General features: G+C 46.4%; 1 protein-coding gene across 2 annotated transcripts in view; it reads right to left on the bottom strand.

The window, feature by feature from the left end:
• The window catches only part of sgcd (sarcoglycan, delta (dystrophin-associated glycoprotein)), a 130868-nt gene extending 114242 nt beyond the window's left edge, over nucleotides 1-16626 (bottom strand). The window contains exon 1 of one of the 2 annotated variants that reach the window (XM_023844965.2): nucleotides 16254-16626. The gene's annotated coding sequence lies outside the window, so the exon portion shown is untranslated. Of the gene's footprint in view, nucleotides 1-11923; nucleotides 12323-16253 lie in introns of those variants that run through there. The other variant, XM_023844967.2, reaches the window with a different exon arrangement.
• Between the last annotated feature and the right edge of the window lie 813 nt (nucleotides 16627-17439).

Raw genomic sequence — 17439 nt, 5'->3', positions numbered from 1 at the left:
GCAGGCTGTGTGATGTCAGTGCTCTCATGCATATTACCTGATTTCTGTGTGTGTGTGTGGGGGGGGGGGGGTTACGAGTCCAGGCCCCACCCATCCCCACCCAGGCACCGTGTGAGGTCATTTGTCAGAAATGCCAGGAGTAAAAAACGATCATTTCTGTCCCTCAATGGGTTATTTACTTCCAAAAATGACGGAAAAGGACAAAGGAAGGACGTCCAGGACCGTATTGTCCGTCCACGATGCCAAGTTTCCCATGCGACTCTCCCTTAGTCCGCCGGACGGAACGCCGCAGGAAATAGGTAACCGGTCAGACTCGGGGTGGCCAGCTGGACGGGTGGAGGACAAAGAAGAGGCCTGAAACACCCCCGCAGACCCTGAAACGGGACTCCAGACAGAAGCAAAGCGAGCGTGGAGACCCAGCCGAGACAGGAAGCTCACCGGACCCGGAAAGTTCCGGCTCGTGGTGCGGTCACACGTAGCTCAGACCAGTTACTGGTCAGCACAGGTGTGCCAGTCTCACACTTTACCAGAATTACCTGAATCTCTAAGTTTTCTTTATAATGTAAAATAATAATATAACATGAGGTGAAATTATATTTTTAATTTCTGTATAGTATAGTACTGATTAAAATACATCATAGTTAATTATAATTATGAATTGAACTTTTTTATGATTAACTTACAGTATAAAAACACCATTAAGAAGGGTGATTTTATCGGAGCTAGTATATTCTTCATGGATCATTTTCCTGTAATTTTCCGGAGTTCTGGTTGCTTACATCGTTCTTACATTTCTACGACATTGAAGACTGTGTCAAAGGATCGACTCCATATATCGGCCGCACTTCCCAATATGTGATGCAGGGCTGGAAAGTTCAGATCTAGGACGTACAAATCCAGACCATGATTCCTGTTTCAACCAACCAGTTGAATTTTTGTTTCAACCAACCAGCCGAAACCAAAACCTTGGTCTGGATTTGTACTTTCTGCACCTGGACTTCCTACCTCCGCTGAGACGTATTCGCCGCAAATAAAGAATTCCCTGTCAGAATCTTTTCCGCACCCTCGTTTTCGTCTTCGGATTAAACGAGTTAAACGATACATCAAACGAAAGACAATCGAGAATCCGGAGTTTAAATTCAGATTCGGCTCTACAACCCAGTGACTGCGACGGGGGGGTGGACACAGGAGCTGGTTAGCGTAGCATTTGGAGACCGAAATGCGTTTCTGTTTGCTTAATCTCTCCAAGGAGGGCCGGCGCTTCCCAGCAGAAATGACTATTTGCTACCCTGACAGGTCTTTGTTGCCGCTTTTGTCTGCCCTGTCAGCCGTTGTTTAAGTACGTTTCCTTCCTTGCCTGTGCTCGCCGCACACCTGCAACTTCCAATTAACCGTGGAGAACGAGGGCGGGAGGTAAATCTAATGACGTCTGACAGCGAAATGTTAAACAGGCCATTTCCCCCCCCCATCTATATGTTATCATAATACAGCCTCCATTTCTCCCAAGACTCGCTGTTTCATTGTCTCTTTTGCTTCATAACATAAAGCTGATTTTTAAAAGCTGAATGCCAGTGACTGGCAGTGCAGACCTCTAATTTACCCAGCATCCTTGTACACGAGGTGTGTGTGAGTACATTGTGGCTGATATCCACCCCCCGGTCTCCTCATCATTCCCCAGTCCTCCACAACGCTGCCTTCTAAACCCCCCTGGGGCAAATGTGGTAATTTGACTATCGCACTGCAGATCATAAAGGGTGGTGTGTCTTTTTTTTCATAATCGTCAGGCTACGTTCAATCATCCACACGGTGCAGGATGCAGGAAGGGCTGCTGTGGTGTAAACACCATTATGTCACATGGAGACCAGGCCGAGAGACGCTACAAGTCAGGGCTCCGACCTCAAAACCTGCAGGCGACTCCTGCAGCCTCTTTTTAGGTGCAGTTATTGTGGATTCTGTAAAAGCACGTTTTACAGAAACACGCAAAGCACTATGCATTATGTGTATGAAGCCCATGCAGTATTGTGGGTTTGAATCCCAGCCCGGCTCTGTGTGTATGGAGTTTGTACATTCTGCCTGTATTTGTGCTGGTTTGCCCTTCCGGTCCAAAGACATTGTCCCAAAAGCAATTGGGTTTAAGGAACTTGCCCAAGAGTCCAGCAGTGACATCACTCTGCTGACCCTGGGATTAGAACCATCTGATCTCTGAACCCTCTGATCACAAGCACAGTGCTAGAATAGGATAAGCAGTTAAAGATGGACTGAAGACAACATTCCACTATTCTCATATTTATTGTGATAAAAATTGCTCAAATTGTGCAATGTAAAAAAATGAAGGCTTTAAGAGATATGGACCATTGTTGATTGTATTTAAGTGCCAGTTTCAGTATCATTTTAAACATCAGACTTGCAGCTAAACCCATATTTACTATCACCATAAAAATAATTACTGAGGACAACTGCTGCCACGTCTTAGAAAAGCGTGAAGAGCTTATACGAGCCGTGACAGGAGGCGCCCGTCACCTGACCTCACCCCATCGTGTCTGATACCCTGATTGGTCGGTCCATAGGGCTCCTTTATAAAGGTGGGAGTGAAGCTCAGATTAAGCTGGAAAACATCAACAGCCGTCTCCCACGATGCAGTGCTGCGTAACACCACAGGGGCGCCGCACTCGGCTCGCTTCAATTTCCTTTTGTGTCGATGCGTCTAATGTGCCTTTCAGCGAGGTTCCGCGGCCCACTCCCGTATTCCGACACACTCTCGGAGCCAAACGCGCACAATACGATGCATTATGGATGCATTCGGAAGACATTTAAACACATGCATAATGCATCACGTCCATCAGCCCGAGAAGACTTAATTACCCGCGAACATCTTACATTCCGCCCACACGGCATGGCACGTGCGCGGTTGGGGGGGGGATTTAACCACGGCAAACATCACGGCTAAAGATGGACAGATGTGTTAGATGCTCTTCTGTCTTCCCTTAGTTGGGCTGGACATGTTCTACACATCTCCTCATTACACCATAAGCCTGTGATCCAAGTCTGCTGAAGTGACAAGAACAGGAGCTCCTGGAAAAAGGAGAGTGTGGCTCACTGGGTTGGGAGGCTGTGTCTGTGATCAGAAGGTTGTCGGTTCAAATCGCAAGGTCAGCAGAGTGATGTCACCATTGGGCCCCTGAACAAGGCCCTTAACCCGCAGCTGCTCAGGGGACTGTCTGACCCGCTTTCGCTCAAAAAATTTGTGTCGCTTTGAATAAACATATCTGCTAAATGAATGTGATGTATAAATACCTGTAAATTTGGCCGCTCTGGTTTTTATAGCTTACATCAAGGTCTCACGTCGTATTTCGTCGATGATAAGCGGACATTTGAAAATGCCGGTCTTCCCCTGCACAAGCATTTCAAACACATTCACCATGCAGCACTGAACCCAAACCCCTTTCAGAACCGGGTATTATGCCACGAGGATGACCTGATCGCTTAACGCCAAGTCGATGCAAAAAGATCTCCTGCATTTCACCGTCCTCACGGTACACAGCCCATGGACATGTGACCAGTCAGGCTCCAAGAATCCAGTGTTTAATTTCATATCATATTACAAAGTAAATACGGGAACAAATTGAATTTTTAAACCAGCAGAAATGAAGGCGAGATGCTTCGCAAAGCTCTCCGGATATGTTGGCCAGAAGGTCAACCATTTCCACATCACACGTGACGCCGTAAGATCCCCATAATGTACAAAATCCAAACTTTCCTATTTTTTTCCATTATGGCTTAAAATTTGATGTGAGTGATGCGATACAAGAGTTAACATGGACTGGTGACCTGAGACTTTTGGGGGTTATGTGCCAAGAAAGGTCATCCAATCACAGACAAGGTCAAGGGTCACCTTCTACATAATTTCCAGAACAGTGAAACGTCAAGGAAAAGTAAAATGTTTAAAAGTGTCGACGGCAAGTAAATCCAGTTGTAAGAACAGGTTGTCAGAGTCTTAAGGAAACATAGCTTCTGAAAATCATGACACGTTTTGGTTTAATGCGCTCACGCCTCGCGCCTGTACGAATGAGACTTCGCCGATGCTGGGTCATGCTGGTACCCATGGCGACGGCAGGACAGCAAAATAAGATCGGGATTCAGATTGAGTCACATTTCTGCCATTTATTTCAGGTGGGGACCTCGTCCTCAGCCTCCCCCCCCCCAGCCGCTGAGCACCCCCCCCCCCCCAGTCCCAACACCCCCGCTCCCATAAATGGTGATTGTCAACCAATTTCATGGTGAATGCAGAGGAAACCAGCTGAAAAAAATGGATTTTTTTTTTTTTTTTTTGGGGGGGGGGGGGGTTCTTTTGTTGTCTGGGGCAGATGGAGAAGCTCTGAGTGTTTAGAAGGTCTGATGAAATAGAAAATGGCTCTGTTGTGGAAACGCCTGAGGAGACCCCCCCCCCCCCCCCGCCCTGTCTTCAAGGGCAATTCTAGAATTAACTAAGGTGGGAGGCATAAGAGGGGCCATAATCCATAAAGAATGGCCAACTTTATCGTTAGCCAATGATACGTTTTGAATCAGTGAGCGACTAGGGTGGGGGGCACGCTGGGGGCTGATCAGCTTTCTGCTGGGGCCACTGCTCCTGTATCCCAACCCCTGTATACACCCCAGATTTTCAAATTTACTTTGTGAACATTTAATGCATGGAGGGGATGCCAGGGGAGGGGGGGGGGGGGGGTAAGTCTCACACACACATTGCCTGAAATGCAAAATAAAATGCCATGTTGCACGCAATAATTCCACAAGTCAGTCCATAATCCAGCCACTCATCCGACACAGGGTCCCGGGTAGGTGCAGTGCGTCCGGGGGGGGGGGGGGGGGGCTGGATGGGAAGTCCAGGAAGCATCTGAGATCACAGAAGAAGAAAGCCAGACGCTGTGTCCACCACACCAGCTCCTGGTGCCAGGGCCCCATGACGTAGATGTAGTTCAGTGACAAAAATGTCAACAAAGCTGAACTTTGACCTTGATCAAATTCCTGAGGGCAAGGAAAAAAGGTGTATGTAAAATATATATATATATATATATATATATATAAATAAAAAGTGAATAAGTGGTGGTGTATTGAATGGTGTGGCACGCCGTCTGGCACCGTGAGCGGACAAGCTGACCGCCACGGCGAGCCCGCTGGCTCAGAGCTTTCCGGAAGCAGAGCGGGCCGCTCTCTGTCAGGTGCCTGTCACGTCCCCGGCTGCGCTATCGCGCCGCTCTAAATGAATCTGTCTCAGTAATTACTCTGCTAGGGTAGCGCCGCACGGAGGCTACATTCCATTACTGCGAAAGCCCTCGAGGCGCGTGTGGGCCTGCACGCGTGTGCGTGTTTATGTGGGAGGGGGGCATCCAGGGGGATCTCTACGCAGTCTGGAAATATGCAGATCTTGGGGCAAGAGGCTTTGCCCCCCCCCCCCCCCCAGCTGGCAGCCTGGTCCCATGATATCTGTGTGATATCAAACACACCCGGGCCACAAGCTTTTGGGCCACAGACAGTCAGCACACTAAATATTAAAAAAGCACATTGGTTATTTAGGAGATCCTGAATTAGCGTGTTCTGATAACCAGCCCACTAGCCTCCGAAGGTCTGACTCTACTCATGAGCTATTTATTTAGTTTTTGAAACATCTCAGCGGGTGGGGGTGGCTTGATAAACAAACCCACCCAATTGAAAGGGGACCCTCAAACCATACATTTGCATGGGGGTCCCTGAGGTTTGGGGGTCCCCTGGTGGCCACAAACAGTCACTACACTAGTGGGGGCAGGGAGACCCTGAAATGCCCTGCTTGTCCCCTTCACGTTTCCAGGCTGGATGACGCTGGAACGACAGAGCGAGGCCTTTTTCTGGCCCCCCAGCCTTTCACTGCCTGCCATCAGCTAATGCAGTGTCTAACCTGGATTGACTTTTTGATGGAAAGCCATTAAAACCAGCAAAAAAGAAAAAAAACAGCTTCAAAGAATCAGACCTGCTAGTAATATAAGAGCATTATGTCTTTGGACCACTGTGTATCAAAATGTAACCAATATTACCACCAGAGTGTGTATGTATGTGTGTGGTGTGTGTGCGTGCGTGTGTGTGGTGTGTGTGTGTGTGTGTGTGTGTGCGTGCGTGTGTGTGTGTGTGTGGTGTGTGTGTGTGTGTGTGTGCGTGCGTGCGTGTGTGTGTGGTGTGTGTGCGTGCGTGCGTGTGTGTGGTGTGTGTGTGTGTGTGTGTGTGTGTGTGCGTGTGTTTTGCCCAAATCCTACATTTTCTAAAGAAAAAAAACATCTATTTCTTAGAAACAAAGCTAGTATAAAGTGATTTTAGCAGAGCCTGGGGCTTTGCAGTCAGGGAAAATTTAAAACAACCAGGGCCAAATTACATCAACCGTGAAGCCGCGAAGGCTGAGAGAAATTAAAGTTTGAGAAAGAAAAAATTATATATATATATATACACATATATAAATAGAAACTGCATTTAAGATAAATGATGTACAGAGATATGGTGACGGTAATGGCTGACGTCAGCACCCTCCACGTGACATCATTACCCACAGCCTGGACCCCATGTCAGGCCCGTGCAGGTAGACAAACGATGCACATCGAAACAGGAAGAGGCACCGATCCATAGTGTTTTCCCATCATATGATCCATTTCTCTGGTGGAGAATGCAGGCAGCAGACTCGCGTACGGTTTGCAAACCCATTAGCATCACTGAGTTTTTCCCCCCCACTATATTACAGCCAAAATGTGAGAAGAAATCGCTCAATCGCAGGTCGGCGGGTATGAGACTCAAATCCCACACGTTGACGGAGATGAAGTTATTCTGTCAGGTACACGGGGGGCTACCATGAACTCCAGGAAGTCCGGCGCTCCAGGATATTATGGGAACGGCCGGTGCCCCTACGTCATGTGATCCCCGACAAGATAAACTGTCACCCCGTCCCTCAGTCCATCCCGTAGCACTAATGTCAACAGCAGGAGAAAACCTGATGGCCGGGGGGGGGGGGGGGCAAAAGGTGTCAACCACAGATAGCAAAAGACGCATCACCTGCACTTGCAAAACATTAACATCTTCTTCATTCTTTTTTAGCATCTGTGGGTGATTCTTTTTAGGGGGGGCACAAGTGGACATGTGGGGTGGCTGGTCCTCACCGGCGCCCCCCTGTGGCACCAACATGGCATAGCATCAACCTCAAAAATAGGATCACTTACTAATATTAGTGTTGTTACTCTGATGGATGGGGAAAGAAATAAAAATGACTCATAATGCCGAATGTGATGAACCAGTAGAAATATCAAATATGTAAAATACCAACAGGCCATGAATGTTTTACAAAACTCTATTAATCTTCTATGTTTAATCGCTGTATTTTTTTGATTATGATTACTGTACATCCATCAGAGAATGCTAGTGTCTCGGTGGTAAAAAAAAACTGTAGTTTGCTAGAACATTAGTCGACAGTCATCCATTCAACAGGTAAATACAATCATCATTCATAAACTCCATATTACCCATAATCCCTTTATCATTGTCGGAATGCTGCACAGCTACGTGAAAATTACTGGGGCTCGTTTATAAATCTGTAAGCCCCAATTTTAATCGATTATGTGGATTAAACTGTTTTAAAGCATTTCTGTGATGTACTGTCTTGCTCACTTGAAAGTCACATCTGCTAAATAAATGGAAAATGGATGAAAATTGCCGCGGTGGATGGAAAACGTGTCCATTTGAAGTCTGGAAACTTTTTGCTACTCCTCATAAATCAGCGGTGAGCAGGAGAGTCAGGACGACACGCCCAGACCGAACAGAGCACCTCCTAATGGGACAGATTAAAACATTGCCCAGATTTTGCTCAGCAGTGGGTGTCAGAGCCACACTGATGGCCCCTGTGCTTCTGGGTATTGCCCACTATCTCAAGAAGCCCAATCTCCCAGCAGCGTGATCAGACTAAATGCTGAAATCATATTACCACCACACTTTACTTTATTCCTGAAAATCGCCTTTTGCTGTGCAGGACTTGTTTGGAGTAAAAGAAAATAAATAAAAATAAGCGACCTTTTCATAAGTTCACGTGTAGAGCTCGATGCGCGTTGGAGCCGCTTCTTAAGGCCTCACGAACAATAAAGGGATTTTTAAAACCCTAACTGTACAGCGAGCTGAAAGTGACACTTAGCCTCACGGATGCTCCCATTCTGCCGTGTCAAACCCCAAAGTGCGAACAGTATTTGAAAATACTCGTGGCTGACGAGTGCAGCAGAGACTCATGGGAGATATTCGCAGTGCCGGCGGCCCACAAAACAACAAACCGGACAGTAAAACACAGCATCGCACTTCTCCTAAGAGCTCCAGTCAGAGTGGCGGGATTCCTCAATAAATCACCCAGACATTTTCTTGTCAAGCGTTAGCCACCTCTAACAGCGCTGGTAACACCAGAGAAAGGGATGAACGTTTTACGGAATGTAACTGGTTATCGGAACAGCGTCCCCTTTGGACATGATATGTCCTGCATGCAGTGAAGATCAAAGTACTGTTCTCTAGGACGTCCTTATGGGAACTGCACTGTCACACTGCAATATAATGGAGAACATTTTGCCAAGAGTTGAGTAAATAAGCAATTGAGTAAGTCAAGAAGATTCTTGTATTGCTGGCACTTAGATATGCATTTGTCACCCCCAGGGTTGTCGGAGGGGTATGGATACCTTGGCAGATTTGAGCAGGAGGCCCAGTGCTTTATCGGGGTCTGAAAATCTACCTTTGGGGGACCCTGTCTGCCGAAATCCACCAAGGAGAGAGTCCCCAACCCCCGCCTGCTGAGTAAAATCTTTCTGTCATGTGACCCATATGTCTTCAGATTGAAAGTGCCAGCCTAAGCACAAGGCCCAAGGTGACATTTTGTCAGGAGGCCCAGAATTTCAGGCTCTATCCCTGCACAGCCGCAGTGATTCCCAGCACACAGGAACACGTCTACACTGGCTACACCACCAACACAGCGTTTCTTTCCATAATACCTTTCGTCAATTGTCATCTTGTGTGTGTTTATTACGCCAAGAAATTGCACTAAGCTGTGGTTTTAAAAGCTTTTTTTTCCCCCCTTCTCCCCCTGCCTCATTTATTCACCGCAGTTTGCAAGCTAATATGAAATATTCATGCTAATTTACTGCGGTCCACCGTCCGCGGACCCCCGCGCCATCGGAATCCGTCTCTCCACTCTGAGAGCCGTTCACACGCTGCGACACTTCAAAAGAAACGCGGCTCATTGTTTTACTGTCAAAGTCATCGTTAGAGGATCTATGCTTATTTATTTATTTATCACATTTGTTTTCTGAGTGGGTGGCTGGGTAAGTATCGCCGTCATCCAGCGCCTCTGAGGTTATGGGTTCGAATCCCATCCTCTCCACCTGATTTGTTCAAATTGAAACAGGGTGAACGTACATGTGCAGTTAATTTTTTATTGGGGCCTCTACAGTTATTGATCACAACTGTACGCGAGAGCTGTTTAATATATGTACAGGAGACTTCATGCACATTGATAAGAGCTGGGAGATTTCAATAAAATATTGCCTTTCCTTTAAGTTACATCTTTAAAAAGATTTTTACTTCATACGTTTTTTTTTTGTGCGTGTTCAACCTGCTTTTCCACAGCAGTACTGAGAACTCTCTGTCCCATTCTTTAAAATAAAATATCAGCATGAAAGGCGTCCAGTCGATATACTGTAAGACTTTCAATAGTTTATTTTCTCTCTCTCTCCAGGCTGATAGGATCCTCAGGGTGCATCTGAAAATCCCGCAACAAGTTTTTTTTTTTTAATCTATAGCTACCCGAGGGGAGTGTTCCTTCTCACACCATTGTTGCACCTTGCTTTTACGCGCATTTCAATATAAGCATATACCCAGTGCGGGGTCACACTGTCACAGTTTCTACCAGTGCCGGTCAAAACGCAGGTGGCACCTTAGGCAAGGTTCACCGCCGGCGCCCCCTGTCTGACACAGATGGAAATGATGTTGCTATGTCAGTGCCCCTCTCAGAAGATGCCGCCCTAGGCAGCTTCCAATGTTCCTGATTTCTGCACTTGTGGCTTCCCGCAGCATCTGCTTCTCCCCTGCCCATTGGTGCCCCCTCTCACGGAGGGGGCACACTCCTTTCCCGGGGGGCTGAACATTGACCACACATGACCACACCACAGCCTGGATGATCGATAAGTGCAGGTTTCTGTGGCTTCTGTGGATTGGAGGTAAATTTGAGGGCAGCCACTGACTCGTGTAGCTCTACAAATCGAGCATTGCGCTAGCAAGGCAAAGGTGGTGGGTTCAAATCCCAGGGAGAGAATGCATATTTATAACCCATCCCTCTACTGAAAAATGCTTTGAATATAAGTGTCAGATAAATGAATCAATATAACATCCACCTTTAGACCTATGCTCTGGACATAAGGGGGCGGCTGCATCTATTTCTATCACTTTGCGCCCGTGAACCGCGAGGGAGACTCGCCGCACAGCACCGGCGAGCACCTGCTACGGCGGCTCCCGGAAAGCGGGCGTGAGGTCTCGCCCTCAAAGGTCCTCTTTGTGCGGCCCCATCGCGCGGAGATATTCGGACAATTTCATAAGGCTATTCGGGAACCATCTCCGGATTCCTCCGCTCGGATTATATTCGCTTCAGAGGATACAGCACGAGGCTCTTAGATCAGATCTCGCGTCGAAGGGGTCAGCGCACAGCGACACATCAATTCATGTCTGCTCATCCGACACCCCCCCCCCCCCCCCCCCCCCAACGGAGCTAGGATGATCTCAGCGTTGGCAAACGCCTGGCACTGGGACCGCGTGCCCGGAGACACCAAACTACAGTGGGGGGGGGGGGGGGGGGGGTGGCGGCTGCAGCATCCTAATCGAGGCAGCACATCACACGCCATGATCACTATACGAAAGCCAGAGATATTGGGGGGGGGGGGGGTGCACGGAAAACAGAAGTTGCGCACTTGACCTGCCAAAGTTTGAAACAGATCACATGGAAAGCGGGGGGAGGAGTAGGCGGAGCCAAAGACAAAAAATATGAGGGGGAGCGTTCTGTATTCATGCCATAATTCCAACTGAGGCGTGGAAGTGGGGATGTAGGTTTCATGTGGAGATGGCGGGAGCAGGGAGGCGGTGATTTTTCAGCTCAACCCCCCCTCCCGTATAACTTTAACACTCTCAACACGGAGACTCTCAAATCACCGTAGCAGCGGCGATTTGAGGATTAATACCATGTTTTTTGTTTTTTTTAATCTATTTCGCAACATCACAACCTAAAATCCATACATCTCTTTATAAAGACTCCCATTCAAATCTTTTTGCATATACAAATTTAAATTATTCTAGCTCTTATATTAGTCACTAGGATATATTTAATCAGCGCACAGTTGAGCCACATCATATACCACGGCTAATTTTCACCCACTTAAAATATGCTGAAGTTTGCCCTTAATGTACTGCAGCGTGTGGATAAAGTTTGAGTCCTGCATGATTAGGGATGTCAGAGATCTCTTCATTCATAGCTAAAGTATTACTCTCTTTGCGTTCTGAAAGAGAAAAAAAACCTTTTGATTTTTTGCAGTACAAAAGTATATTAATTTGCTTTCCTCTGCTAGAATGACTTTGTAAGGAGTCAGTGCGATTACATGTGGAAAGTTCCCCAAGAAGAAACCTAACACACATAAAAACCTATTTAAATAGACATCGCAGACACCTGAAGTATAATTTCAACCATTTCCAAGACATATTCGTAAAGTCAACTGCCACGATCCTAAAACTCAAAGCCACTGGCGTTAAAGTATTAAAAATAATTAGCGGACATGGCAATTAGGAGGCAAACCAGAAGTTGAGTTTCATTTGGATTTAGAAAAAAAGACGATGAGTAAAATCCTACCTCTGTCGGGTGCCAGAACAAAAAAAAATGCACCGGCAGGAACAGGTCAGAAAACCATGAGCTGATGCGCGGGCAGCGTCGCCGATCGTTTCTGATGATAACCTATATTTACACGGACGGTCTAGAGAGCGAGGAGATCCAGAAGCAGGCAGAGCCCCATGGACCTACACTGGGCAGGAAAGCACTGCCTGCTGGGAGGATTAAAGACTGGCTCTCGGGCAGTTAGCACTAACAGTAAGAAAGTACATTAGTCCTCTCTGTGCATTCGGTAGGACAGGAGCGAGACGCGAGCATCCTTTAAGGGTAGAAATCCAGTGTGAGCTTGTCCCTTAATCCTCAAACGTGCAAACCAGGCGAGAGATTAGGAGCGCGGCGTAGCATCAACATTGTTCTTCCTAAGGCAGCCACTTCTCTATCCCCCCTCCCCATACATCCTTATTTATTTGAGACTGGATCTGAGAGAGAGAGAGTGAGAGAGAGAGAGAGGCAGGGATGGAGGGTAGCAGAGAGAGAGAGAGAGAGCTTGTACTGTCAGTGCTCAACTACATTAGCATCTCAGGGCTGGTGTAGGTGGAGTTTTCTTTGCAGCAGAAGGGATCATGATTTTAAATCCGAAGGAGAAGGAAAACAAGAGAATGGAAGGAGGGAAGAAAGGAAAGGATAAATGGATTGTGGAAGGACAGCATAGAGGTTAAAGGAAAGCAGAAAAAAAAAGGCATGGGGAAAGGAGGGGCAGGATCAGAGGGAGGAAGCAGAGGGAACTGGCAGAGAGGGGTCCGCCAGCTGCCCCAAAGTTGGCGGAGTGACAGGGCCGGCCCACCCCGACTTGTTAACGTTAATTAAAATATTTAAAGGTGCACTTTCCATTTCAGGGAGCAGGAGGATGGAGAAATTCAGATATTTCAATATAAAACATGATTTACCTTTAATTATGGTTAAAAAAAATAATTAATATGAATGTGAATATTTAATTATATTATTCAATGAAATGAACTGAAATTTTGCATGTTGAAACACAGAGGAAAGATATACCCTGCACTGTAATCTGCATATACACACTCATGCTCATAGAAGAATATTAAAATATAAAAACACAAAAATTAAATGTTATTTATACAGTTTATTTTTTAAGACAGGCGTCTCTGTAGGTGTATTCAGTAACACCTGGGGTCCTGGTTTGCAGGGGATCTGGCTGTCTTTGGGGATGTGTCTCACATCCCCCCCCTCGCCATGGCGCATCCAGCTGCCCCCCCCCCTCCCCCCCTCTGAGGGACAGCCTCAGCCTGTCGGGATCCGCTCTCCAGCTCGGGAGCGCACGCGGCTCCACCACGGAGCTGACATTTCCCCGCTTCACCACGAGATAAAGCTGAGCGCGCGGCCGGATGTTATAAAGAGGCGATGCAAGTTACGTGCTCTGCTCAAGAGCAGAACTGCAGGGAGCCCCTCCTGGGATTTACGCCAGTGCCCTTTCTGGGTTACGAGTCCATGTCCTTGACCACTGCCTACCTCCCAAAGCCGCAGATTTTCAGCCTTGATCTTGCATCGGTCGTATTTCACAGAAGAAAGGTTTCCGTGAAAGATTTCTCATAGACTGCCAATTTTGCACAGAAAGGTCTCGCTTTCCAATATAGTATATTTACACTCACATATATTTCATTTAGCAGCAACTTTTGTCCAAAGCGACGTACAAGTGAAGCAAACAGCACATTGCTAACATACACGCTGTCAATTAGTTGACTAGACATAACTGGGGCTGGACCGAGCTTCCAGTGAATGCCCAGGTACGAGTGTCAGCAGTACAGCGACTTCTAAAGAAAGCCAGAAGCTAAAAAAGACCATTATTCGAACCAGCATAAAGTTAAACACTAAGAGCATTCAGGGAACATGGAGTGGTGTAGGCTAGTAGAGGGATTCCTGGAACAGATGCGTTTGTTGCCTACATACCTTTTACAGGAGAATCCCATGCAATCCACCCGATTAGCATGCATGTTGGCGCTCAGCGGCGTAAATCTGAGGCGACGCGTCAGCCCTGTGTAGGAAGTCCTTCCCGATCCAAGGAAATTACATTTCGCTCACAGTTTTTGGCTCTAGCTGGGCTCGGTGCTTAGGGATAAAGTAATAAATCACATTAATGCCGTCGCTTCGTTTAAAGTCTCTCTCCGTCTGGGTAACAGGATTCGGCCCCACCCGCTGAAACATCATAGGTGAGCAGCTAACATATGATATAAATAAGTACTACGGCGTTTCATTTTTTATTATTGTATTTTTTTTGTTGTGTTCCAGGCTGTTCTAAACATGTGAAATGGAGCGGCTCTTAATTCTCTCGTCACCCTTGTGTTAGGCTGAAATAAGACTTACTGGGTGTGACTACACTGGGCTTGGTGACCAGCTTACTGTGGTCACCTACCTGACCACCATATACAGGGGCGGGGTCAGAGGGACACTGACCCCAGCTGAAAGCTGATTGGCTCCCAGAATGCCCCCTCCCTGTCACTCACCAATTCAAAACATATCATTGGATAATGATACAGTTGGTCCCACTGTATGACTTAGGGCCCTTCTTCTGCCTGCCCAAATTGAAAATTTTAAAATCACAATGAATGGCTACCCTAATTTGGAAGACTGCTTACAACATGGATGGATGGATGGATGGAAAAAATCACAAAGATCAGCCTTTGGTATAGCACTGCTGAAAAGACTGGGGGGAAAAATCATATAAATGCCTCTGACACAGTAATTCTACCAACTGTTGGTCCTGAAGACCCCTGTCTTACCTTCAGTGACCAAATCTCATTCATTAATGACAAAATCCCTGCATTCGTCTGGCAGAAGAACAAAACTACCAAAACGAAAGATCGTGTGAGTCTGTGGGAGCCACTCATGCGTAACAGCAGTACCACCCATTGCAGGGGCATGTTCTTAAGCCTGCGGGGCTGCATGACGCTCCAGTGCATCCCGCATTCTGCACGCGCACAGCGTCCTATAACGCAGCAGGGATGCACCCCAGAGGAAAAGCTGCCCGTATGCAGGTTTGTGATTCCAGCCTTGGTTTTCCTCATTTTTGTACCCGGATGTTACCTAGCGATGGCCTTGCGTTCACTATTCACCCTATTCACTTTTCACAAGTGGCAACAGCATCCACCCACTGTTTGCATGGACAAACGGTCACTACAATAAATATTAAATAAACATGTCCCTTATTTAGTAGATGCTGATGCAGCATGTTCTGCTAACCAGCTACCTGGCTGCGTTCTTCTGACTCACTCGCTAATTATTTGGTCTTTGAAAGATCCGAAGAGGGGCGGGGGGGGACAAAGTGACTTTTTGAGTGGGCCACCAGAAACAACAAACCCGCCCCTGGATAGAACAACTGAAACCGAAATTACCTAATGGGTTTCCTGATTGGCGCCGGTTCTGACTTCTGAGAAACGAGGACTCGCTCTTCGCCTCTCACAACAAAACACTCGAACGGCTCCTTAGAAACGCAAAGACAGACTTGCTGCTGTCGCCAAGCAAACAAACATCCCATCTCACACATCCCAGCTTATATGATGCATATATTCATAGCAGGAGAGTCCACGTTTAAAATGCCGCTACCAATTCAGGAGCGTTTGCAGACAGCTCTTGAAGACTTCATCCAAGAGAATAATTCACAGAGAGCGCCTCTATAATTCAAAACCGAAGATGTCGCGTCTGAATTTTACATAAAATGAAGAGCGCGTTGCATATTAGGCCTAGCGGGTCGAGACTTTTTAAAGCCGGAATACACAAGCTACAAATGGGCAGAGTCGGGCAATCCTATAGGCGGTCGCCTAGGGCGCCAGCTTGTAAGGGGGCGCCGACTTGCCAATTTACATTTGCCACAAAAGGGGGGCGCCGGCGGTAATGCTCACAAAGGGCAAATGGGAGGTATATTATTAGAATATATAATATTATATACCCGGTACTGCAAATGGGTACATATAATTAAAACTATGCATATATATGCACGTTTTTATTCATTTGCTAAATAAAACCAAACTTAGTGTTAGTAGCTGAGACAGACTGATAAATCTAAATTAAATTTTAAGACAGTGACTTCCGTATCCCAATATAAAAGTGGAAATATTGCAAATTGAAACACAACATGGGCAGTTCATGATTAAACGAGACTCTATCACAACCTAACCAACTATCACATATTAATCATTCTGTATGGTGAGATTGTCACACAAAAGTACATCTAAAAACCGCTCTTCTACACTCACGCCACACCTCAACACAGATTATGTTACCATGCAAAAGCAAGACCCCCGCTTCACTTCCCAAATTAAACAAAAATGCTGCTTACCGTTTTGTGTTTTCAATATATCCTTCGCTTCTGAATAAAATACGACGCAGACTTGGCGTAGTCTACACTATTTTTAGTGTGTACTTTCAAGTCTATATAAGGAGCTCTGCTCCTATGATGCAAATTTAGCCGTGATAACACCAGTGTGATCCCGCTGTCTGGAGCGACGGTCTCCACGCTTCCTGACTGCGGCTCATGGAAAGTGGAAAGTTTTCCCACACAAGGGTCACTTTTTTTCCTGTCGCGTGGCCCTCGCCCCAGGAGTCGGGGGGAAAAGTGAAAGGGAAAGACCCGAAATGACAGAGGAGCCTCCGATCCCGGACACGCTGCGTGTTATCGCCGCCAAATAAAGTCGCGGCTTTTCATAGCCCCCAGCGCCCAACTCGGCGTCTGTTTTAGCACACGTGCGTCTCTCCCCAAACCACAGGCAGCTGTTGCTGTCCTTACACCCCCTAGACTGTTTCTCTAAGACTTCCCAGCCCTTCCGGATCGTTCTTTCATGACTGTCCGAGTTATTTAATACTCCTGTATTTACGTGAGAATATACATTTACATTACATCTGCTGCTGCAAATACATTGGATCCTAACAGGAAAATACTAGTATTATACAAAATGTATAGATGAGTGATTTAGAAATTGTGTTTAATGTAAACCGAAGTGACTTTATGAAATGATCATTGAATATCTGTAACAAAACATAAAAAGAGGCAAAGAGGGAGCTATATGTAAATCTGCTGACCTTAAAACACCTCGTCCTCATCTTCCCTCCTTACTCCCGTTTGGCTGTACAGTATCTCTGTACTGATACTAATTAATAAAACTAATAGCAAAACCAATACAGGTAGTTCAACGCCAATCGAGCTTCATTAATTGAATTATCTGATGACAATAAAGGCTAGTGTTCCATTTCCATGGCAACATAAATCACAGAAACCTGACCGATGTCGTTGCACCCCCCACTCCCCATCCAGCGCACACGTGAGACAGTCTATTAATCTGGGAATGACGCTTCACTCGTGCAGACTGACAGTTTCATTATAGTCGAAATTGTAAACTAATGAACTATATTTAACAACACGGAGCCACCGGTAAAAAGAAGAAACATATGCAGGAAAGTTCAAATGGAAAAATACAATTTTGTTCTCATCAAACATGATTTGGGGTTATAGAAATAGCAGGGTTATT

The sequence above is a fragment of the Paramormyrops kingsleyae genome, chromosome 24 (genome assembly GCF_048594095.1).
Source record: "Paramormyrops kingsleyae isolate MSU_618 chromosome 24, PKINGS_0.4, whole genome shotgun sequence".
Taxonomy (NCBI): Eukaryota; Metazoa; Chordata; class Actinopteri; order Osteoglossiformes; family Mormyridae; genus Paramormyrops; species Paramormyrops kingsleyae.
The sequence above is the reverse complement of the archived record's forward strand: the minus strand, read 5'-3'. Positions and strand labels throughout refer to the sequence as shown.